This window comes from Crinia signifera, chromosome 4 (assembly GCF_055691185.1).
Source record: "Crinia signifera chromosome 4, ASM5569118v1, whole genome shotgun sequence".
NCBI lineage: Eukaryota > Metazoa > Chordata > Amphibia > Anura > Myobatrachidae > Crinia > Crinia signifera.
Window position 1 is genome coordinate 276,267,002 of NC_139220.1, and position 26,772 is coordinate 276,293,773.

Genomic DNA, 26,772 nt, shown 5'->3' on the forward strand with positions numbered 1-26,772 from the left:
AGGAGAGATATAAATAACTGATATTTATTAATTCATGATTAGTAGACATTTAGCAGCCTCATGTGGTAGTCCAAAATTCTAGTGAAACACAGTTACTATTGTTATTTTTAATTTATAATATATAAAAAGCATGCTATCTTAGCCAAGCCTGCCTGGCTCACATGATCACCACAATCGCAGGAAAAGAGCCCAAATTGCATGTGGATGAGCTTGCCCGCCATACTTTGTCATAAAAATTATTGCAATTACAAACTCTTTGCTGTTGTGGAAGCCATTTTCTCTCTAAGCAGTGAAGGGTTAAGAGTAGAGAACTCATAACAGACCAACTGGATATGCACAATTAAAAATACAAATATGAACCAAAATAGGACCCACAGATGCATTTAATGGAAGCACATTTCCTGCCTTGTTATCATCTGATACCCATTATACACTGAAGCCTAAGTATCCGGCTGATAATTTCACAAACAGTGAGCTCAGTGTTGGAAAGGAAAGAATACAAGCCTGTGAAGAAATGGCAGGTTGAAGAGTCTTAAAGAGAAATAACCATTTATTTCCTTTAGTGTTTTATTTGTAATCATTTACTATTTATTTCCTTTATTGCTTACTATTTATTTCTTTTAATGCTCCCTCTTTATATCACCAACCTTAGATTTACATCACTTTTAGTCTATATTTTATCAAATAAAATGCACAGTAGCATTCATTTACTAACACTTTGATAGTACTGCTAAATATGGACTGCCAACCATTCATGTAACTGGTATCCGGACTGATCATAGACTGACTTATGATAGAGTCATATGGTCGACCACTAATGGTAGACAGTCAAAAGGTCGACAGAGTCAAAAGGTCGAAAGTCAAAAGGTCGACAGGGTTTAAAGGTCGACATACAATAGGTGGACATGGTCAAAAGGTCAACATGAAAAAGGTAAGCATGCCTTGTTTACAAAATTTTCAGCCAACATGTGCTGACAGGCGGTATTTCATGCCCTACCATCCACTAGGGCATGGAGGGAGAATAAAATAGTGTTCCGAGCGTAGCGAGGGGCCGAGCCTAAAGCATGGCGAACGCAATGAACCATGCAAGGGGACGCGGTACACTTATACAGTGTCCATGTCGACCTATGTCAACGGAATCGGTAAATCTGTCAGAATGAACTTAGGTCTACAGTCATTAGGTCGACCCCACTAGGTCGACTGGCAGGAAGGTCGACCTGATTTAAGGTCGACATGGGCCAAGGTCGACATGAGTTAAGGTCGAATTTGCATAAAGGTCGACATGAGGAAGGTCGACTGGTCATAAGGTCGACATGGGTTTTTCACTTTTTTTATCAGAATGTCGACACAGTCGACATGGACACAGTTGGCAATGAGAATCGCTTCGCTCGCCACAGCTTTAATAACCTCCTCCACGCCCTAGTGGATGGTAGGGCATGAAATACCGCCTGTCGGCACATGCCGGCTCAAAAAACTGTGAAAAACCCCATGTCGACCTTATGACCAGTTTATGACCAATTTATGCAAATTCGACCTTAAGTCATGTCGACCTTGGCCCATGTCGACCTTAAGTCAGGTCGACCTTCCTGCCAGTTGACCTAGTGGGGTCGACCTAATGACTGTAGACCTAAGTTCATTCTAATAGATGACCGTTTCCCATGTCAACATAGACACCCAAAAAACGTTAAAAACTCATGTCGACTTTTTTCCATGTCGACCTTTTACCTGTCGACCTTTAGACTCTGTTGAAACTTTTGACTGTGTCGACCTTGTGACTGTCTACCATTAGTGGTCGACCATATGACTGTCTAACATGAGTCAGTCTATGTTTTATACCAGTGGTTCCCAACCCTGGTCCTCAGGTACCCCCAACAGTGCACGTTTTCCAGGTCTCCACACAGGTAATGGTAATGTGGCTGTGACGCACGTGTGGGGGGCGGACATATGACATAGATGGATGTCAGCTGCCCGCCCATATCCCTGCTTTCATTCGGAAAAATGTCCGAGTGGTCTGGAGCTCTCGGTGCTGTCTGACCACTCGGTTCATCATTCGATGGTCGGCAACCATCGGAGGATGGGGGAGGTTCCCACAGATGGAGGAGGTGTTCACATGAAACATCCACTCGCGGTCCGTTCGGTTGGTGTTTTACAGCATTCGGACGGTGTGAGCGATCAGTACGGTAGGCGGGGCTAAGAACACTCGGTTCCTGTCCGAAATACGCATCCGTCCGATTCAACTAGAATAAGGGCTTATGTGTTAATACCCCATTAAGATCCTGAGCATCACATATGTAAAGCTGGAAAGTCCTGTATGTATAACACAGTTCTAGATGCACCCAAATAAGTACATGCAGTACTCCCCACACCTAGCACTGGCCGACATCTGTGCAGTGGACGCATTTCCTATAAAGTACAACATCTCTGTGACAGCAGCAATGGAATGGAAGTAGCATTCACCACGTACTGAATACACCTAAAACATCAGAGAAAAAAGGATGATGCTTCTTTGAAAATTTGTTCAATATGACCATGTTTATATTATGGACATACAGTATAAAGCTGTCCACTAATCAATATGATGGAGACAGATAACATACTGCAAATTCCGCAGATGAGTTGGAAGATAAAACGGAAATCCACTCTTAATTATTGATCAATGTTTCCTTCAGGATATAAGGTGCACCTAAAGCATGTCATTGTTGGAGCAACGTGAAACATTTGTTAAGAATACTTAAGATGAAGACATAACTACGATATGCTAATGGTTTAATAAGACGCAAATATACTGTAGCTATGCCCCTTTCCTCTCTCTCACTACAAGCTGCCATGTTATCAATGGATGCTTAACATGTCTCTAAAGGGCACATGCGTGAGCCATGAAAATGTGATCACAGGAGATTGCCATTTCAGTGCTTGCTGGGGGCAATGATAAATCAACAGGGGCGGAGACGCAGTGTTTTGTGGGAGTGGTCCAGGTAACTCGGGCGTGTCTGGAACACTGAGAGGGGAGGGCTGATGCGGCTGCGTAATGTCACATGCAGCCGCTACAGTCCTGTGCTAGATAATAGATAGCACGGCGTAATATTTTGTCATGGATTTACCTCGGGGTCAGTTATTCTGCATTTCCTATGCAGACATAACAGAAGAGGATATTGTCACATGTTTTGTGAGACATGTTTACCATAACCACCATTATGCTTTTTTTTACAACATCCGATTTGGGGATCTCACCTGTCACCGCTGTTGTTTCTGCCTTTAGTCCTTCTCTCAAGGGGGTGCAAAGCAAAGTGACTCGCTCCTAAGCATTGGAGAACAGGCAATACATCTTTCAAACTGGGGCACCACAGGTACAGGCATCCGCTATGTAAAAACACATTTTTTTTTAAAGATGTCAAGTATATGAAGGCGTTTAAACTGAACTTGTTATTTGAAATAACTCAAAACTAATCCAATACTATTAGGAGTTACAGATAAATTTAACAACATGTGTGTGTGTATATATATATATATATATATATATATATATATATATATATATATATATATACGAATGGTTGGAATAGAGGAAACAGCGACAATAAATACCTATGTACTGGAAAACTCTTTATAATAAAAAAGTTTTATTTGATACAAAAAGTGCACAATAGCACCAAAAAAGGGGGGAGAAAACAGGCAAAAATACAAATACAAGTTCGATAGAAAAAACAGTAGAAAATTAGTAAAATACGGCAATGTTGCTAAAAAAGCCTACACTTGAAGAGTGCTAAAAAATGGAGGATGGGAATTTTTATGCTAAAAAAAAAAAATGTTTTTTAAATTTTTTTTTCTATAAATAATATAGTATACACTTTAAAAAGTCTAAACAGTGAATAACTTAACTTAGTGGAGGAGTCAGCAGGCACTGCCCAACGCGTTTCGTCTTAGAAGACTTCTTCAAGGGGTGAGGGAGAGATGTATATGGGGCTCTATTTATACTAGTATGCCTAGTGCACATGGTGATGAGGTCACATCCTGTGGGATGTGGCCTCCGTTTTCGTGATTAAGTGTATCAAACGGAATTTTATCCTCTTAGTATAGTTGCTAGGGAGATTATCTGCCCATTTGCTTATAATTATAAAAACCGCAGAATAAACATGAGAAACATAAAAGAAATGAGACATAGTGCTTGATTGAGGGAAGCGCGTCCCCACTTCCGGTGGGCGGACGTCACTTCCGCCCCGTTTCCTGTGTGGGAATAGTTCATTTGACTGGGCGTCTTCCGCCCTTCTTCAGCGGATGCGCTGTTCTGCCACACTTCCGGTCTCGAGCGCTGTGCACGGGTTGGCTATAGCGGCTGTCATTCAGATTCACAGTTGTGATGCACGCTGTTTCAGGTCTGGGATAGTTTTCGTCTCTGTCCGGCGGCCATTTTTCCGGGGACTTTTAGGGATTTTTGCATTGAGAAGCAGCCATCTTAGTGGGTTCTTTATGCGGACATTTGAGTTCACTGGATTTTGTTCATACTTTCGTTTTATATCGATTTCGTATGGTACATGAAAATATAAGATGTGTCAAGTTAGTATTTGTACTTTGGACATTTGCACAAGTTAATTTCATATGACTTAGTAGCGATGTTTAAAACCATAATATATACCAATATTAATAGCGATGTATAGCAGCAGCATTGTACACAGAAATTTTTTATATACATAATTATAACAGTATTTGATGTAAATAAATAAGTAAAAGATATTTTCATAGATACATATATATATATAGCAGCAAATTAATATGACAGAGTGTTAAATAAATAATAGTGAGTGATAGAGAGGATATTAAATATTTATTAATATTAAATAAATAATAGGAGGTGCTTATAAATGACTCTGGTGTGAGTGGACCAGGTGATTAGACTTAATTTTAAGTTTGATGAGTGTCTATATATGACTATTTACTTGTAAGATATCTATCCGTGAGAGAGATCGGTGTTTTAAGCTAATGGGTGACAGGTATAAAGGTGAGATATATAAAGAGGTGAGCAAAAATGTGTGTGGACTGAGCTTTGGTACTTTCATTTTGTCCTTATCTCGAGGTTCCTTATTTCTTTCATTACAGTACCTATTCTTCTCAGGTAGTCTCCTGTCCTGATACTGGACAGGCCCAAACACTGCTTGGCTGCCAAGATCGGACGAGATTGGGCATTGCCAGTGTGGTATGACTGTAATCTCTTTCGATTCTGGAATCCTCTCGGACTTGGGTACCTATTTGCTCAGAGAGTGACCATGGTGTATAGAAGGATAATAAAGGATGAAAAATAAAGAGGAAAAACAAAGAAGGATGGAGTGGGATGTGGTGTGCTTGTGTGGAAGGGGTAGGGTTCTTCTCAAGGGAAGGTTACAGGACCTTTACAGGAACGGGGCAATTTCGTATCCCTCATTTAGACCATTGGGGTGTAGTGTCTGGAGCTGAAATATCCAATACATCTCCCTTTGGGAAAGTTTCTTTGCCAGATCGCCTCCTCTTTCTCCCAGCTGGACATGTTCAATGGCTTTGAATGTCATATCTTCCGGGTTGGATTTGTGGATTGCTAAAAAATGTCTGGGAACAGCATGGTTGTCAAGTTTGTTTTTGATGCTCCTTACGTGCTCTTGAATCCTGATTTTAAGTGGGCGTTTGGTTTTCCCTACGTATTTCTTTCCACACGTACATTCCAGTAGGTATATAACGGAGGTAGAGTTGCAGTTCATAAAGTCCTTAATCTGGAATTCATTCTTGTCCCCAATATCTGTGAATTGTTTTCTGTTAGGATGGAGGTATTTGCAGATCACACATTTCCCGCATTTATAGGATCCTTTGCATTTGGGTAATTTTGAGGAGGGCTTAGATGTTTTCAGCATACTGGGTGCTAGTAGGTCTTTTAGGTTTTTCGATTTCCTGTAGACAATGTCCGGTCTTGGGGGTAGGATTTCTTTGAGAATTGGGTCCATTAATAGGATCCCCCAATGGTTTTGTATGGATTTTCTGATTGTGTTTTCGTGTCGATTGTAAGTAGTGATGAATGCTACCGATTCTCTCTTGTCCTCTTCCTTGGTTTTGTATGTCAACAGTGACGTGCGGCTCGTGTTCCTTGTCTTTTCTGCTGCTTTTTCTATGAGGCCCGCTGGATATTCTTTTTCCATGAAACGCTGACCATACAGGGTAAGTTGTTCTTCCAGATCTTCCTGTTTACTGCAGTTGCGTTTAATTCTGTGGAATTGAGAAGATGGGATGTTTTCTTTCCATCTCTTCAAATGATTACTTTTATGATGTAAGTAACTATTTTTGTCTACACTTTTTACGAAGTTCTTGGTTATAACTTTATTGTTCTCGTGCGTCAGAATCAGGTCCAGGAATTCTATGGACTCTTGCTGTATATTGGAAGTAAATTTCAAGTTCAAATCGTTGCTGTCCAGGTTTTTAAAAAATTCTTCGAATTGTGCGTTTGTTCCGTCCCAAATAATTAAAATATCGTCTATATACCTTTTGTATAGTATTATAGCACTTTTAAAAGCTTGGTTATTGTAGATGTAAAGGTTCTCCCAGTGTCCCATAAAAAGATTTGCGAAGCTGGGCGCAAATATAGTCCCCATTGCAGTTCCGCATTGTTGCAAATAAAATTGGTCTTGAAATTTAAAATAATTGTGGTGCAGAATAAAAAACATTACATCGCAGATAAAATTTGTATGTTCTGGTGAAAGTGAGGCATCTTCTTCCAAGTATTTTTTGCAGGCTTCTACTCCTTTGTGATGTTCAATACAAGTATACAATGACTGGACATCTATAGTTACCCATTTATATATATATAAAAATTGTGGCAGAATGGCAGCGTTACTCCAAAAGGACTTGTATTAGAAGAATTTATTAAGCATATCGGGTCTCAACGCCAAGATTGCATGCGATCTGATGCGATGTCATTTTTCACAGAAATTATGGACATGAGTTGAAATCATGTAAAATGCACCCCAAATGTCCTTTTTCGCACTGTACCACCCCCCACTATCAACGCCAACCCGAAGCGTGGCGAGCGCAGCGAGCCCGCGTGGGGCGGCGGTACGCGTCCTACGACCTTTTCATATCCCCACTATCCACGTCGGCGTGGAGTTGAGAATAGAAAGTGTGGCGAGCGCAGCGAGCCCGAAGCGTGGCGAGCGGACACGGATACCTTCACAGGTATCCGTGTCCCCTCGCGGGCTTCACAGGTATCCGCGTCCGCTCGCTGCGCTTCGGGCTTGGTGGCTCGCTGCGCTCGCCACACTTTCTATTCTCAACTCCACGCCGACGTGGATAGTGGGGGTATGAAAAGGTCGTAGGACACGTACCGCCGCCCCTCGCGGGCTCGCTGCGCTCGCCACGCTTCGGGTTGGCGTTGATAGTGTGGGTGATACAGTGTGAAAAATGACATTTGGGGTGCATTTTACATGATTTCAACTCATGTCCATAATTTCTGTGAAAAATGACATCGCATCGCATCAGATCGCATGCGATCTCATGCGATCGCATGCGATGCAATGCGATTTTTCCCTGTATGATGCACATCGTGGGAGCCGTGATTGTACACAAGTACCCATAATTGTATACATGTCACAACATTCTCAGACACTCCCAGATAAACTCCCATATTTTACTATTAAGTACTTTTTCTCAGTAAACACAAAGAAAGAAATCAAACAATGTTGTACTTGTACAAAACCAAAATATGCTGTATTGATGGTAAATGTGCTAAAGTGAAGACAAACTGCATTTGCAACCCCTACATCACAACATGGCTTGGCTATATGCCAGACTAAAGATGGATTTGTCCCTAACCCTAAATCAGGCTCACTATGTAAAATGAAGACTTGTGTATAGGTCACAAGATCACTAATTTACGTATAGACGAAACACGACAATGCATCAATGCTTCTAAATAGGACAAGTGGAGAAGCTGGCAAGCAAGCATGAGCTTTGAGCTATAATTTATTAAGTACATTCCATAAAATATTAGCTACAAGCTAATTAGTCATTTTCTCCACTTGTTTGATACACATCTCCCTTAAAGACTTGAAAACATGAAACGCTGACAGCTCTATAAATGTGCCAGATTGAGAGCTACTTTAATTCTCGACAACACTAGAAGAAACGCAACACGGTTTTCTTTATTTCATTATACATTAGACTTGAAAGTCCTCATAGTTTCTAACTAGGATGTAGTCAGGGTTCCAGTGGACAGGATACCGACAGCCACAATCCCGTTAGTGGAATCCCAACAGATCCTGATGGTCAGTTTTAGGGTTAGGCACTAGGCAGCGGGTAAAGGGCCCTACACACAGAGAGATTTGTGAAAGAATCATAATGGGAGATTCAGCATGAGAGATTTCAAATCCCGTACATCTTCAGGGAAATAAAAAAAAGTATTACAATTGAGTGGGTTGGAATAAAGCCTGAAGGAGTGTCATTTTGTCTATAATAGGGAAAAAAATGGCGTGGGGTCACTCCCACAAGCATGATTGTTCAAAGGCATTTGCACAGGGGTATGTACATGCGCATATTCACAAATACACAGACCCATACCTCCCAACAGTCCCGATTTTATCGGGACAGTCCCGATTGTCAGGGCCTGTCCCGATGTCCCACCCGCGGGCGGCAGTGTCCCGCGGTGTGGGGGGGCTGTTGGGAGTCCCCCCTGTCAGCTGCTAAGCAGCGGGGAATAAACTCTGTGCGCATGCGCACAGCGTCTATTCCCGCAGCCAGGGGACTGGGGGCATGGCTAGAGGCTCACAGAGCCTCTGGGTCATGCCCCCATAGCGGCAAAATGGGGGCGTGGCCTCGCGGAAGAGCCGCGAGTATAGGCCACGCCCCCAAATTAGGTCACGCCCCCCCCCGAAAATTTTGACGCGCCTCCGGCGCGCAGGAGCATCGTCCCGCCTTCGGTGCTTAAAAAGTTGGGAGGTATGCAGACCCCCTATTATCGAAAACGGGGCCGAACCTTTTTTTTTTTTTTTTTTTTATTTTACAATACACTGCTGCTGTGAATGGGGTAAAGTATAGTAACAAAAAAAAAGTCCTTAAAATTGATCGTCTGGAACAGCTTAGAAAACTGAGACTCCTTTCAGTAAAACTGTTGAAACTGGCAATCAATAGCACACGTTTTATCTGTATTACCGTGCAATAGCAAAGTGTTTAAGGAAGTGCTCTTGTTTTACTCAGCAATAAAAACAGTTCAATGGATGCATACAAAAAGCCATTTTCACATGGCTCACAGCGCACAGACATTCTAATGAAATAGCAGAAAGCAGCGTGGAGGCTTCCCGAGTGAGTGCTGTGACTGGTATGTGAAGCAGCCCTTTATAGGGCCTCTCGAACTGAGCGTTATGAGCCTGAAGGATGGAAGCAGGCACCAGGTCTAGATTGCCTAGGTCATCATTTGTGAATAATAGTCAATGTGTTGATAAAAGCAGTTCAGTAAGCCGTAGTGTCTGTCCTGGGGCATAGGAAATGAAGGTCAGACTGAAGAGATTTGTGTCTGTGTTGTAGACTGACACTGATTACTTGTGATCATACTATAGCAAGAACTGCAAGCCCATAATACAAACAGCCTCTGCTGCATGATCTTTAGCATATGGATCTGCTTCTTATAATTCCTTCCACTGAGCAGCTCCTGCAGCTAAGAATAACATGACAGTATTGGTACAGCGTTCCGAGAGGCCTGTGTGTGCTAAACAGCATAACAAGTTGCACTAACAAATAGACAAAAGCTTGGACAATAACTAGGTAACTGCATCATTACTATAAGCCAGTTCAGGGTTGCCGACTCTCCCGGAATGGCCGGGAGTCTCCCGAAAATCGGGACCCCCTCCCGGCCCCCCGGAAGGGTGGGCAACCCTCCCGGATTCAGGGGGACCCCCCCTGCGCCCCGGATCGCGGCATTAAAATGCCGCAATCCTCGGGTCTCAGAGGAGGGGGCGGAGCTAACATGACACAATTGCGTCATTTAGCCCCGCCCCCTCCACGGAGATCCGTGAATGCGGCAGTTTGCCATCATGGGGGCGGGGCTTAGTGGCGTCACACTTAAGCCCTGCCCCCTGAGCAGCTGCTGGAACTCTCCTCTCCGGGCTTCTCCCGGAGAGGAGAATTATAAAGTCAGCAACCCTGAGCGAGTTGTATTATTAATAATAACTAAAAAAATTGGCAAAACAATGTAATCTCTATTTCTATACGTTAATATGCAAAGGATGGAATAACTGTATCATGATGAATGACGATATATAATATTACTAGCTGAATACCCGTGCTTTGCTACAGTAGGAGGATGGTAAATTAGAACAGTGCCCCTGTAAAATTATGGGTGACATTTAATGGGATGCGATATCTCGACTTTTGCGCTTTTTGATAGAAAAAAAAAAAAAACGGCTGAATTCACATATTGTTCCATATCGCCAACTTAATAGGATGCGAATTGTGGTAAAAATCGTACTTTTTTGCCACGAGAATGCTCATTCTGACCTGTCGATATTTCAACACACTTCAATTCGCATCCAGATGTTTTCCCGTTTAAAAGGTATACAGCTCGCAATTTAATTGGATGCGATTTTAGGAGAAAGTTACCAAAATTTGCAACACAAATAAACCAGGTTCTGGCAAACGAGCTTGACAGAACCATGCACAGACCAGTTACGATCTGTGCATGGTTCTGTCCATAAAAATGTGTAAAAGTAAAAAATTTTGTTTACAAAAAATGGCGTGGGGTCCCCCCTTCCTGAGCATAACCAGCTCAAAGAGTCAGTCCTGTTTCAAAAAATCACAGGCCAAATCAAATAGGGGTCCCCTGGATTTTTTTAAACCAGCACCGGGCCCAACCAGCCAGCAAGGTAATGCCACAGCCAGGGGGAGACTTTTTCTACAAGTCCCCCCGGCCAAAGCATTCACCCCATGACAGGCTGGACAGGGATCCAGAGTAAGTGGGGACCCCCCCACCAGAATTTACCTGCCCATGCTGAAGCCCGGGGCTGTCCCTGGTGGCCCTGTGCAGTGGGCACGGGCTGATGTTTGTGTAAAAAATAGAACAAACTATTGTGTATTGTTGTGCAACTATGAGTCCCAGTAAGCCTGCACCGCATGCAGAGACTTAGAGAACCACAAGTCCTAGCATGCGGGGCATTAAAGGGCCCAATGGGACTTGTAGTTCCACAACAGTACCAATAGTGAAAAAATAATATAACTAAATAAAAACATATCTAAATGTATATATTCAATGTCAATCTGAGTTCTATTGAGATTATCGCCCTCAGAGATCCCCTCTTTTGTTCTATCTCTATTTCTGGGTCCTGCCTAACAGAGGATACCCTTCTGAGGTGCTGCTATCTATCTATCTATTGGGTCATAGATAGATAGATAGATAGATAGATAGATAGATAGATAGATAGATACAGTAGGATATTCTTGTTAATGGTAAGTGTCTCTTTCCCTGCTGCTTTTAAAATCTGAACTGTTCCATGCAGGCGGGTGTTTCCACCCCAGAGAGATTTTATATATCTGTAATGACTGCACAGAAGAATCTCTGGATATAAAACAAAGCATTTTCTTAGCAGAAACGTTTCATTCAATCTAAAAATACACAGCCATACTTCACAAAGCACCACAGCCTATTTAAGTCGACGTGATGGCTCATTTTCATTTGCAGCATTCTAATCTTCATTGAAAACGCAATAATAAGCCAATTATGTGCCATGGGTAATAATAATCCTCATTGTTTCATTTGTATCACTCTGTAAGTCTGCTCAATAGAAAACTTTACTTGAAGACATGTAAAATATACTTTTGATTCCGTTCCAGATGGGAAAAGTGAGATAGCAAAGAAGGAAGGAGAAAATGTCAGATTACAGAAGCACAGGGAAGAATTGAGATAAAAAGAGAAACCTAAACAAAACTAAAACTTAAATATATATATTTTACCATATACCTAACAAATATAAGACAAGATGGGGGCTTGCAGAGAGAGTGGGTGTAAATGAACCAATCAGCTCCTAAATGTCATGTGAAAGGCTGTGTTTGAAAAAAGACAGAAGCTGGTTGGTAGGTACACAAGCTATATACTTGTTATCACTCATTCCGAATGATAAATGGTGCATTGGCCAATCAGCTCCTGTCATCTTTCAAACTAATGAAGGAGCTGATTGGTTGGAGCACCATTTGTCATCTATAACGAGTGATAATAAGAATATCACTTGTTGATAAATCTGCACCAGTAGCTACCCACCTTTCTCTCTGCAAACTTTGATACATATGCATTTGTATCTTATTTCGCTTTACCAATGAAGACTACTGTTAACCTCAGTAACGTCCGGGAATGACCAATACATGCCTTTGTAATATGATCCAATAAGATCCATAATGGATCTTCTAATCCAGAGATGTCAGATGTAATGGAACGATACACTATGCGGCTACTGCACATATGTGTCATCGCACATGTGAACTGACTGGGCGGTATTCAATGAGCCTGATTCGCCATGTTTTTATGGCGAATTTGTGCTGTAAGGCGAATTTTTGACTAAAACGGTGAATCACCCTATTCAATGACCAGATGGCGAATACATTTGAAGGTTTTTTCGCCATGATTCACCGAGTAGCAATCGCTATCTTTTTATGGAGAAGTGGAAGGTGAACTTTTAAAATAAAGTGTTTTGTTTTTTACATTTGGTGTCAAAAAATCAGGAATTTTATTCTGAGGAGGGGGAGGGGCATGCTATTTTTATTCATGTGCTGTAAGCACATGAATATATATTTAATTTAAAAAAAAAATATTTTTTTTTGTAATTTTTTTTTACACAGCAGCCAGCAGGGGGCGCCGGAGCCGAGCCGCTCATTAGATATTCATATATTCACTGCAGCCGATCGTTACATATGCACGATCGGGTGTAGTGAATATACCCGGTCCCCTGCTGGCACCCCCGGGGGGCAGCCTGTGCTGCCTGGCACCCGGGGAGCCCACCTCCCCCCCACATACGCTCTGGGGCAGGCAGAGAGACTTCCATTTCCCTGCCTGCCACCGTCCTCAGGCTCCCTGCGGCATTCGCCGCAGGAGCTCATATTCGCCGGTCAGGGGCAGCGAGCCCCTGACTCGTTGAATACCGGAGCCGGCAAGGCTCCGGAACGTGGCGAATGTGCAGCGAATCCTAAAGAGGATTCACTGCACCTCGCCGGTATTCACATTGAATACCACCCACTGTGTCCGTGCAGAGTCACAGTTCTAATGTCTGACTCAATGGAGGAGTTAATTGAAATGTAGAGAGTCTGATGTTCCTGGTCGGTGACAGGGAGATGTCTCAGTGCATGCAGAGATGTCCTTATCTTATGGTGAAAGTGGTTGTGTACACAGATGCTCGATAAGCGGTCACAGGGAAGCTGCACCTGCCGTAGGACAGAAGCAGGTGTCCATGATGCAACCGATGGTGGCAACAATCTGTATTACTTTGTGTACAGGTGTGGACAGTGGGCATCTAAGTCCTTGCTTACTCGGCCGCACAGTTCTACACAAGGGAGGACAGTGGGGGTGATTCTGAATGGTTTGCAAAAGCAAACTGCTTCTTTAATGGACAAAACCATGTGCACTGCAGGTGGGGCAGATATAACTGTAATTTAGATTTCAGTTTCAACACACCCCACCCAAATGTAACTCCCTCTGCACATGTTACATCAGTCCCACCTGCAGTGCAAACAACCTGAATCACCCCCATTGTATCGAACAGGCTTCCATCAAAAGACACAGTTATTGTTACAGGCTGGGTTTGAAAATAACAGGTAGGAGCAGATTGGCTGGTTGTTTATCACTTTCCACTTTTTGAAGCTTGATACATCTGGCCCATTATGCTTTGTAAATATTTGCTGCTTAAAAAATAAGGCTAATCTCTGATACAATGCTGGACCTCCGGCTCATTGCACACTAGTACATTTACTGCCTGGAATACATTTACCGACTGTACATTTTATACTTTCCGTTGAACTACTCACATCTACAACAGGCGGAGAAACGCGTAAAGACTAAGAAACCTTGCAATTTATAGACCAGACCTTACTCCCTAATAAGGAACCTGCATACTCAACAGAGTGGACTCTGGAGATAGCTGCAAAATTGGGATTAGCACCAGCAGCTGGGAGACACCTATAGCAGGAATTCTGCATGAACTGCGGTAACAATATGAGGCACCAGTTATACTTGTATGTCTGGCCAGACTTCATTATTGGAACTAACCTCGATTGTTATGTGCTATAATAACTAACAATATCTAACTGGAACTAACAATATACCAACTGAGTGCTAAAATAGTTTCTGTTAAAGTTACAGAATGCACCTAATGCTAAGATACTAACTTGTGTGCTACCAAGGATCAACTAACAGATTCTAATTACCTACAGAAAATAAGAGATGTTATTGATGATCAAAGTGAAGGATTGCTGATGTTATATTTTTCTTTGATTCATTTTATGTATTGCTTATTGCTTCCTGGCCAGTATAATTGTAATATAAAGTTAATAAATCTATTGCAGAGGTACCCACTTCCCTCTTCTGGTCACTGTAAAGGACAGGACGCAGTGCATTGCAATCACAGTAGTGGTTTGTAATCACGGTAAGTAGATGCTTGGTGTGGAACATTATTATCACCACTGGGTGGCCCATCAATGTCTTCTGTCACATCGGTAAACTACGAGCGCATATCAATGTGCAGAGAGCTGGAAAAACCTTAAGTGGTGCATTGTGCAGGAGTGTAAAGGTCACACATCAGCATCCTGTTACTAAACCCACTTTCAATCAAATATCCCTTTCAGATATTCTCCCCATAAAATGTTGATTTAGCCTATCTACGATTATTATGAGAGGTTGGAAACATTTTATCACATTGCCCAAGGAGCACTTGCTGCAATAAAAAAGTGGGAAAACTGCGCTAATTCAAAACAAAACCGCTTTTGTAGAGGGGAACTGACGATACACCCCTCTGTATGCAATGGAAAGTTAATTAACTAACTGAAATCTTATTTATGCACAGCTCCACAAAATGGCTTCCCTGCATACAACACCGCGCCAAGGCACAAAACAAGTCCAAAGCTGTTTAGCCCTTGCACTGAGGGGAGACCATTATGCGCTTCCGTAAATTAACAAAACGTTTGCCGTCACTTCCGGGTCAACTCAGACATGCCCATATAAACCAGGATAGTTCCTCCAAAATAGGGGCCTTATTTTGGTTCATTCTTTCTGACAAAATCCTTCTTAGATGGGCAAAACCATGTGCACTGCAGGTGGGGCAGATGTAACATGTACAGAAAGAATTAGATTTGGGTGGGGTTTTACTTCAAAGTGAGATCTATATTGCAGTGTAAAAATAAAGCAGTCAGTATTTTCCCTGCACAAAAACAAAATTACTCACCCAAATCTAATTCTCTCTGCACATGTTACATCTGCCCCCCCTGCAGTGCACATGGTTTTGTCCATCTAAGAAGGATTTTGTCAGAAAGAATGAACTAAAATAAGGCCCTAGGACCTATTGGGTTGTATGCATAAACAGCAAATAAAATACAACTAGACCAAATGATAACATACAAAAAAAGAATTGAAGATCAAAAGAAATATGATGTTTTAATATGGTAAAGATAGCAAAAAGGTTGTTTAGTAACAGCCTTTGCACACAGCCACCCAGATATGCAAAAGTTTGTTTGGTGATTAATAGACCTATATTCTTTATATTGATGGACTCCCTAATAACAATGGCCCTTATTCTGATCTGTGCGGCCGGAGCCGCATACGTTGCTCCGGCCGCACAAACCAATCCCCGCCTACAAGACGGATCGCCACGGCCGTCCGTACGCGGACGGCTGGCGATCCGCATGAAAATGGTGGGGCGTACGCCTCCACCATGGTGGGAGCTGCCCCCTGCATTCGATGGTCGGCGACCATCGAAGGCAGGGCCGCACGCTCCACCCGCTCACGCAAGCTTAGACCACACGGACAATCGTCCGTGTAAAAGCTTGTATGGGGGCGGAGAGCTGACATCCGGCGATGTCAGCTTTCCGCCCCCATCACTGGCGTCATAGCCTCATTACCATGCATACGCCCCGCGTTTGCATGGGAACGCCCATGAAACGCGGGGCGTATGCATAGGGAAATGAGGCTATTAAGCCCCTCACGCCCCTATACGCCCCCTTTGCGGCGTATAAAATTTTTGTGCGGCGATTTCGCCTGCACATGCGCAGAGTGACCTCTGCGCATGTGCAGAGTGAAAACATCGGCGGTACGGCCGCACGCGGGCCGTACCGCCGAGATCAGAATAAGGGCCAATGTGCCAAAATAATTGGAAGAAAGCAAGAATGGAACAAATATCTAAAAAATGGAAAAAAAATGGAATCAGCCATAGTTGCTGAGGAGATTTATGAGGTAAATAAATAATGTTCTGCTACACAGAAAAGGCTACTTAGTATAGGGGAACACTGTACGTGGGATGCGGTCAATTTGCCGGCGGTCGGGATCCCGGCGTTCAGAATCCCGACAGCCGAAATCCCGAAACTTTCTCCCTCCGTGGGTGTCCACGACACCCATAGAGGGAGAATAAAATAGCGTGCCGAGCGTAGCGAGGCACCGGGCCCGCTGCGTGGTGAGCGCAGCGAGCCCGCAAGGGGGGGGGCGATCCACGTCCTCCACATGTCGGGATTTCGGCGGTCGGGATTCCAGTGTCGGGATTCCGACCGCCTGGATTACGTATCGGATCCCTGTACATGGTAGATAAATGTGACATATTCAGACTAGGATAAAAGTGTGTGGAATGGTGGACCAGGAACATCAGTATGGGGCTGTCACTGTTACTCTCTATAATATGCTCTGCAAATGGGCTAGAAAGCAAGATAACTTATTATAATTACCTCACTATAAGAAAAATAATGGACATCAGAGAACATGTGATGGGCTTAAGAAAATATATCTCATTAAATACTCTAATGTTTAAACACATTCAAAGACCAAACTACATAAATGCTTTTTACTTTATAGCATCATGCAGACTAGGTTGTAGTTTTGTGAATCCCTACACGCCGGGTCCCACCTTATGATGTGCCACAACACTGCTAAAGTGCGAGCGCTTCGCTACACAGTGAAGCACACACATCACCGGCTGCCCCCGTACTTCGCACCCTAGCTCCAAAGCAAGGTGAAGGCAGGCCATGTTTTGGATCACACAGCTGCTGCGGCCCTCCCCTGAGCAATCTGTACATGCCTGCGTTGTCCAAACCACTCCCATAAAATGGTCGGTCGAAGCCCAGTTGTCTCACCGCTGCCTCTTAACGCTACTTAAACTGAGGTCAAGGCAAGACCGCAGCTTAAGTGTTTGTCCACGCACACTGGCATGTGTGGGCATGTGCAGGTCTCCGGAGTATTTTTTTTTTTTGAGATCTAAGATGGGCTGTGAATCAGACCCACTGTCAGATAGGAGTTAGAGGAATTAGAAGAACTTATATGCATCTGGAAGGCAAGGGTACCAAAAGTGCCTGATTCTGAGTGAGCTGCAGCTGCATACGAATTTGTTACTATTGTAGCAGTAACGTCTGCAACATAATGGTAATAGCAGCATAAGCATTTTCCCTTAGTACAGCTGTACATATGAATGTAAATGAACTGACACTTAGGGTGAGATTTAATAGGATGAGAGATTCAGAAAGTGAGAGATTTAGGAAGAAATCTCCAGTTTTTTTATCAGTTTGATTTTGAAATGTAAATGATTGCCACTTTAAAAAAACTGGAGATTTCTTCCCAAATCTCTCACTTTCTGAATCCTCATCCTATTAAATTTCACCCTTACACTTTATGAGCATTTAGACACTTGTTGCATCTTCAGACATGGCCATGGAAGCTGGCACCAGCCTCATTCTAGGTCAGCGGTTCATAACGTTTTTTCTCTCCCGTACCCTTTGATGAGGCTTTTCATTTATGAGAACCCCTCCTCTAGGTTTGAAATATTCTCAGCACTTACGAGTGGAGTGGAAGTGAGCGGTGTGTGTATCCTTATGTGTGTGCTTATACTAAGGAGTAGCGGAGGAGTAGTGAGCGGTCAGGAATCGAGTCCCTTTGTGTCTGGCCGCTGACTGTGTACTGTCTCCGAGATTCCCATTGATGCCTGCAGGATTGTATTGTCAGCCCAGGGGCAGATGATCGCTGATGTCTAAGGGCAGCACGGGTAGCTTCCAGTGTATTGCTGGTTAAGCAAAAGCACGAGGAGATGCTGATGATGCTGCAGACAGAACCCGAAGTGACGCACCGTGGTTCATCTCCATGGCAATGGAAGACTTCTTCCTTCATTGGGAGGCAACTTCTTCTTCCGCCATTATCAATATAATTTTAAAATACCCCCAACCGGTCTGCAGTGTACCTCCAGCGGTACAAGTACCAGAGGTTGGGAACCGCTGTTCCTGGTGTAAGTTCTCTGTCAGATTACGGCCTCCATTGTAAGCGACTAAGCGTCTCAATTAAACACCATCTCTGCGGCATGCCCGCCATACTCCTATATCATGCCCATAGATGAACCAACCCATACCGCTGAATAGATAACTCCTGGTAACTGCCCAGGAATAACCAATACCCAGCAACATTGTACATATACACCATGGGATACCTGCGCTGTGCAACATTTCTGAGAGTAGATGTATATGTAGTTGGAAAACTGACCATCAGCCTCAATATTAGCATTACATCTGATTTAGAATCAGCCCAGAATCAGAATGCACACTGGTTTTGGGGTTCTAGACCAATGACACATGGACAGGGGTGTATATAAAAGTTTGTGGGCTCCATACCAACACTTTGAAGGGGCACCTACTCCAAAGCTTCTTTAGAGACACCCCTCTTTATAATGGTTTTTAAATAATAGCCTATAGTAGTTCATTGTAAGCTCCATAGTAATGTCCTACTTATCCCAAATTGCAGTGCCTCCAATTTATATTACATCACAATGTCGTACCCCCAGCTCATATTATACCATTTTGTAGAGCCCCAAGTTACATTTTGCAATTGTAATGCCCCCAGTTCATATTATGCCACCTAGTGTATAGTGACCCCAGTTCACATTATGCCATACCGCAGTGCCACATTTTAAATTATGTCACACAATGGCACCAGTTCATATTATGCCATAATATAGTGGCCCCACATTACCTTATGCCACATTGTAGCAGTTCAAAGTAACAGTGCTCTCCACATTTGCAGGCTCCTACCTACTGCAGTTACCTTTGATAACTCAGTCTGGAAGATGGTGATTACCCACTACACTATCCACCACTGCTACTCTTTCTTTCAACTATGAGCGGGCAGGCAAGCTCCCCCACCAAACAAAAAGAACGCTGCACTGTGATGTAACTTAAAAATGAAATGGAAGTTCTCTGTATAGTTCTCTGTATATAAAGTATTGAGTATATTGTTAAATATATTAATATATACATGGTAAAATCACATAGCATAAAATAAAATGATAAAACAATGGCATGTATGATAAATATCACCTCATTGATAAATACTGTGTCCTTTATTGATTTACACATTATGTAAGATAATATCTTGAAAGAAAAAAAAAAATTTTTGCAACATGTAGGAAACTTGAGGTGACTGAATGGAAAAATACAAATCTCAATATTAAGAACATATAGATCTAGAGTAAAGGGCCATATACACTCTGTGATTTTGAGCTCAAAGTACTGTAGCTCAGTTTTCCAGTTTTGAGCTACTTTGAGCTCATAATCTCCTAGTGTATGTGGGCAGTGGGTGAGCGCTAATGCGCACTCCCACAGTAGTCACAATATTTAAAAAGGAAAATAAATCACACCTGGGTAACTATAGACAGGTAAATCTTACATCTATAGTTGAGAAGTTATTGGAGGATATAGTAAGGGATCATGGGGCCCATTTATCAAGTAAGATTTGCGGCTAAATCGGGTTAACCACAAATATTATGTATCACTGAAATGTATTAAAGGGGACCGATCCCTGCTGCGATCTCCCCTGCAGCACCGCCGGCCGCATCCCCCATAGGTTTCTATGGGGGATGCTTCGCACCCCTGGGCTATCGCCATTCTGATATGGCGATAGACGATGTAGCCTATGGCTACACATCGCACTGCCCGAGCAGGGCAGTGCGGTCAGAGAGGTCGGCGGAGGTCAGCGCATAACCGCGCATGCGCAGACCCCCCGGCTTCCGGGTCAGGGCTTCGCAGGGACGGGCTCCTTTCGGAGCCCTGTCCCTGCGCCCTCAAATTGATACATCCAGGCGGTATCAGATGATACCGCAATGCGATGCCCGGCGATGTCATCACGCCGGCATTGCTATATAATGATAAATGCGCCCCTAAGGGATTACATAAAGGAACATATAGGGGTATTTTCAATGACATTTAGGCGAGATATGACGGCGAACAGGGACTATTGCTCCCCGTCGTAGCCCGACCTCAGTATTTCACCCACCCCCCTTCACTCTTCATTTCCACCTCGCTGTTTCGAAAAAAATCAAGGTGGAAACGGCGAGTGCAGCCATCAAAACGGGGTGGCTTGTAGCTATTTGCAGCGGGCTTGTTGCATTTACGACGAACATCGCCATTTGAGGGAATCCTCAACGTATTCTGAATGTGAGGATTTCCCCGGAACATTGCATACGGCGAGCAGCCGGCGAGGGGGTTGGATGGTGAGGATGGATTTTCTTCGCCAATAAAAATCCATCCTTGCCATACAAACCCCCCTCGCCGCTGCTCACCGGGACCATTGAATATGCCCCTTAATGAGTAGCAAGACTATTACTGGGAACCAATATGGTTTTGCGAGGGATAGATCATGTCACAGTAACTTAATTAGCTTTTATTTGGAACAAGATAAGGTGGTTTATTTGGACTTTGCCAAGGCATTGATACAGTGCCACATACGAGGCTGCAACATAAAATGAAGGAATTGGGTATAGGAGCTAACATCTGTAATTGCGGAAAAAACTAACAGGGAACAGAGAGTAATGGTTAATGGTTCATTTTTAAACTGTGTCACAGTACTAAGTGGTGTACCTCAGGGTGCGGTCCTGGGACCAATTCTCTTTAACATATGTATTAATGGTTTGGAGGCATTGGTCTACGAGGAACGGTTAGCCAGGCTAGGAATGTTTACATTGGAAAAAAAGGTGCTTAAGAGGGGACTTGATTAATAATAATAATAATAATAATAATATAAATACATCAAGGGCGAATACGGAGAACTATCAGGTGCTCTGTTTACAATGAGGTCTATGCACAGAACACGCGGGAATCCCCTAAGGTGGAAGGAAAGGAGATTACATACGCAGCGAAGGAAACGGTTCTTCACAGTTAGGGCAGTTAAGTTCTGGAATTATCTTCTAGAAAAGGTTGTGATGGCTGATTCACTTAATATATTTAGAAAGGGTTGGACCAATTTTTAGCAAAGAAAGACAACCAGGGATTCAACCATTCATTTTAATGCATAGTGTTAGGTCCAGTAGGGTATATATCAGCCAAGGGCTAAGGGAATGCTGGAGAAAGGATAATATAGTATAATTTTATAAATAGGTTGAACTAGATGAACTTTTGTCTTTTTTTCAACCTCACAAACGATGTTACTAGTTCCGCTAAGCAGCACTGACCAGCATCCTAATAATAGAATCAGACTGATTTCAATCAACAAAGAAGTAAAGAGCCATCCTTTAAAAACCTGAACAGCCAAGTCCAAAAAAGAAGCAAGGCTCTGAACTCAGCTGCCACAATCAAGAACCAAGAGCACAGTCCAGAATTAAGGCTCCTGGTCTGCACACGCATCTGGTTGCCAGAAGACTGACTGAAGCCACTAGATCCTACAACAGCTGAAGCTGCTGAACTTTGCCTTTTCCTTATTCAAAAAGAAACTCTCAAGAAATGAAAACTAAAGCGAGCAAATACAACAGTACTAAAAATATAACTGCAGTTGTTACTGTAACCCTCATCTGCGACCTTGTTTTTACAAAAGTATGAATTCATTTCAGAGTGATAGCAAAGTTTTCCTCCACTAAACAACCATAAACAGACAGGGGCAAACAGAATGTTTGACAAACTTATGGTGTGTACACACGGGGCAATATGATTGATATATATCGCCAGCAATCATATTGCTCAGTGTCTCCTTTTCATCAGCATGAAAAGGAGACACTGCTGCTGTCACGGGGCGGGGGGGGGGGGGGGGGACAGGAGGGACTCGAAGGGAGGAGGGAGGGAGGGAGGGAGCAGCAGACGCTGCTGCTGTCACCAGGAAGGGGAAGGGGGGGGGACGTCACCTCCCTGTACTCACCCCGCCCCCTGCTAATCAGAGGCAGACGCACAGCCAGGTAAGTGGCGCTGCAGCTTCCGGGTTGTGACGGGGAAGAGGGGGGAGCAGCAACAGAAGGGAATCCTTCTACCACTGATCTCCGCCGGGGGATGGGTGCCCGTCCGGCGCTGACCTCCTGCTCAGCGCCGGGGGAAGCCGCTGGTCGCAGGAGCATTCTCCTGCGACCGGCGATCACTAGGGAGTACACACGGGAGCGCGCAGCTGGCGATTTATCGCCAGCAGCACTCCAAATCACTGGCAATATGGTCGCTCAGCGACCATATTGCCAGCGATTTCAGACAATATCGCCCCTGTGTGTACGCACCTTTAGTCCATCTCTAAGTATAAATACTTCTATTGTTTACAGAACATGAGTTGCCTCAGTAATACAAAGCTTTTATACATGTATGTACTAATCTTTGATGACGGGACTAACCTCAATTTGAGGGCTAAGAAATACAGGCTTTTGATGTAATAGATCCATTGAAACTTTTTAATTTTTAATTAATTGATATACAGGTTAAGTCACCCATATCCAAAATGCTTGGAACTAGAAGCATTTTAGATATTAGATATTTCTGTAGTTTGGAATATTTGCATAACTGTGGGGCAGATTTATTAAGCTTGGAGAAGAGATAAACTGGAGATAAACTGGAGATAAGGTAAAAGGAGATAAAGCACCAGCCAATCAACTCCCAACTGTCATTTTCAAACACAGTTCATTGGCTGGTGCTTTATCTCCTTTTGCCTTATCTCCAGTTTATCTCTACTCCAAGCTTAATAAATGTGCCCCATAATGAGATATATTTGGGATGGGACCCAAGTCTAAACACAGAATGAATTTATGTTTAATAAACAAACATAGCAAAAGGGTTATTTTGTACCAATATTTTAGATATTATTTGGAATACACACAATCTTATGCTAATCTTATGCAATATTTGTAATACTGCATGAAACAAAGTCTAAATACAATGAGCCGTCAGAATGTAAAGTTGTCACTATCTCAGTTGTGCTAAACAAAATTCTGTATTTCAGGAAATTCCACATTTCAGAATTTTAGATATGGAAGACTCAACCTGTATCAAAAAATCATGAACACAGTCAGCACAGCCATATTTAAGTAGTACTAATGGGCTATTCATCAGAATACCGAGTAAAGCAGACCAATTCACCAAGTGCCGAAAAGCTTAGCTGTATGGAGCTTGGTCATTGTAGCCTATAGTCTACTTTGTTGCTGGCGGCAGATCTTCCTGTCACTCCCCACCAACCTATAGTGTGTGATAACGCAGATTTATTGGCACCTATACATTACCCCCTTCACTGGAAGGAGCACCCTCCCTTTATTACAATCTCCCCGACCTTGCACTGAAAACCGGGCACTGAAAACCCACCTGATCATCAAAGCATACCCTTCTGCATTACCTAGTACTGAGTCCACTCTCCCCAGGGCCGGATTAACAATGGGCCTGATGGAGCTATAGCTCCAGGCCCACTCTTCAAATAGGCCCATTTTGTAGCTGAGGGCCAGGGCTTTCCAATGAGCCCGGCCTCATGTCGCTAGCCCCTCGGGAACTGGAGATAACGCCGGGCAAAGCTGGAATGTTTTCCCCATAGGATAACATGGGACCCACTAATTCCGACCCCCACCCAGTACCAACGGCTGCCAGTTCCCCCTCCGGCATCACAAAAGCTCGAGGTTGATCTCAGTCAAACCCAGTCAATCTGATACCTGGTCCATATGGGTTAATTGGTTCCAGAGATATTGCGGGTAAACCGATTTGTTCATTTCTGAAATGTAATTTCATTGCTGTTTATGTTGTTTGAGGGCAGATTTCTCTGGAACAAAATGGCCCAGTTTCACACGGGACCAAAATCATTCGAAGCCCACTCAAAAGTTATTCAATATGATACTGGTCACATGCAAATAGGTCAGTTGATTCCGAAGACATAGCCGGTTGGTTAAAGAGGGGGTGGAGAGAGGGGTGGTATTCTCTCCCCCTCACATTGGAAAATGCAGGGACTAGGCTGGTGTAAAAGGGGCCAGCTCGGGAATGTCCCTGCATGATCCTGGGAGCATATTCCCGGGTAAGTCCTTTTTTCTGGTGTGAAAGGGGTATTATTTCAAATAGCTGGGACCTGCAGTGCTCTGAATACAGCCAGGCAACCCCCTGCTCTCTGCCTGGCTGTCACTTCTGCCTGGAGGCGGCTGTCCCCCAGTTTCCACGAGCATGTATTCCCCCTTGGCAATAAGCATGTGATCCCACATGGCAATGAGCATGGTACCCCTGGCAATGAGCATGTAGGTAAGCAGCACTTATGTAGCATAATTTTTAATAGGCATTATGGTGTGTGGCTTAACATGTAATGGGTATTATGGTGTAAATTTTTAATACGCGCTTTTGGCGTGCAATGTCCCTGTTTATGAAGCATATGATGAATGTTTGTTCAATACGTTTGGTATAGTGTGTATTTTTGCTCAATATATGTGGCAAAATGTGAATTTTGCCTTAATCTGTGTGGCACAAAGTGAATTTTGACTCAATCCGTGTACCATAGTGTGAATTTTGGCTCATTCCATATGGCATAATGTGTAAGAGGCAAGTACAGTATAAGGGGGTTACTATTGTGTTGCATGATTTGTATAAGGGGTATATGGTGTGGTAAACTTAGTTGACCACATGAAAGGTGCTGAAATGATGTCTACCAAGTTTTGGCTTTTTTTAATGACTGGAGTGACACCTCACCCCGCAAGTATCTTAGGACATCGGCGTCCTGCGGGTGCGCCTTTGGAGGGCACCCGGCAATATATGGCAGCTTCTATTTTCCCTCTTTTCTGTGCCAGGCCCTTGCCTATGCCAACCTCTTTGCCATTTTCCACCCAATACTAAATCCTTTGCATTTTTCCTATGCCAGCCCCCTGCCTTTTCTAGGCATATATAATTAGTTGAAAGTATTTACACAAATAGAGACACACCCATGAGCAGACCACCCAACCAGAACACTGGTCACGCCTCCCACATTATTAGGTGCTGGCCACAACCCTTATTATTGCGCATAATAGGCCCTTGATAATTTTCAGCTCCAGGCCCATTTAGACCTTAATCTGGCACCGGCTCTCCCAACCTGCACCCTCATATCCTTGCCATCCGCGCCATGCTCACATTCTGCCTTCAGGCCTCCTTGCCTGCACCTCATATCGCCTGTCTGTCTCCCACTCCTTTTAGACGGTAGATTGGACACTAACACTTGATACAGCAGCCCCTGTTACACTGGCCACTGCACCTGTTACACTGGCCAATGCACCCTGTACACTGGACACAACCCCTGTCACACTGGCCAATGCACCCTGTACACTGTACACAGCCTGTGTACACAATCCCTGTACACTGGACACAACCCCTGTACACCGGCCACTGCACTCTGTCACACTGGCCAATGCACCCTGTACACCTGTACAGGGGTTGTGTCCAACACTGGACACAACCCCTGTACACCGGCCACTGCACTCTGTCACACTGGCCAATGCACCCTGTACACTGGGCACAGCCCCTGTACACTGGACACAACCCCTGTCACACTGGACAATGCACCCTGTACATAGCCTCTTTATACTGGACACAGCCCCTGTCACACTGGACACAACCCCTATACACTGGCCTTTGCACCCTGTTACACTTAACACAGCCCCTGTTACACTGGCCAATGCACCCTGTATAATGGACACAGCCCCTGTCACACTGGCCAATGCACCCTGTGCACTGGACACAGCCCCTTTACACTGTACACAGCCCCTGTACACACTTGACACAACACCTGTCACACTGGACACAATCCCTGTACACTGGCAACTGCACCCCGTTACACTGGTCACTGCACTCTGTTACACTGGACACAGACCCTGTCATACTGGACACAACCCCTGTACACTGGCCACTGCACCGTTACATTGGACACAGCCCCTGTACACTGGACACAGCCCCCTGTACACTGGACACAGCCCCTTGTACACAGCCACTTGTACACTGGCCACTGCAGCCCCTGTACACTGGACTTGTGTACAGCAGATCCTGCTGCCCTTAATTGAGTCACACAGCAGCAGAATCCAGATCCTGCAAGAATTCAACAGCGCGATGATGACGTTTTGCCTTGTTTTCTGTCCGGAATGAGGCAGGAACTCCCGAGTCAGCTCGGATCCCGCGTCGGATCACAATGTTCAGGTGGTTTGGGATCTGAGAGATCCGGACCCGCTCATCCATAACCCATACACACAGGGGGATGTATGCTGAGCCTTTTAAGCTAAAAAAAAAAAAAACATGCTAAGCGATCTATCTACGTTGTGCCCACATGCACACAAGACCAGATCGGTGAAAGAGATGTGTGGGACTGCGCATCGCAATCACTATGGGGTGTACACA

General features: G+C 43.9%; 1 long non-coding RNA gene and 1 pseudogene across 1 annotated transcript in view; both read right to left on the reverse strand.

Moving 5' to 3' along the window:
- Positions 1-4,235: 4,235 nt before the first annotated feature.
- Positions 4,236-26,772, reverse strand: part of LOC146072599 (uncharacterized) — a 32,224-nt gene continuing 9,687 nt past the window's right edge. Inside the window, exon 3 of the long non-coding RNA XR_014473209.1 lies at positions 4,236-4,502. This is a non-coding gene — a long non-coding RNA (uncharacterized LOC146072599). The remainder of the gene's footprint in view (positions 4,503-26,772) is intronic.
- Positions 5,086-5,205, reverse strand: LOC146076130 (5S ribosomal RNA; annotated as a pseudogene).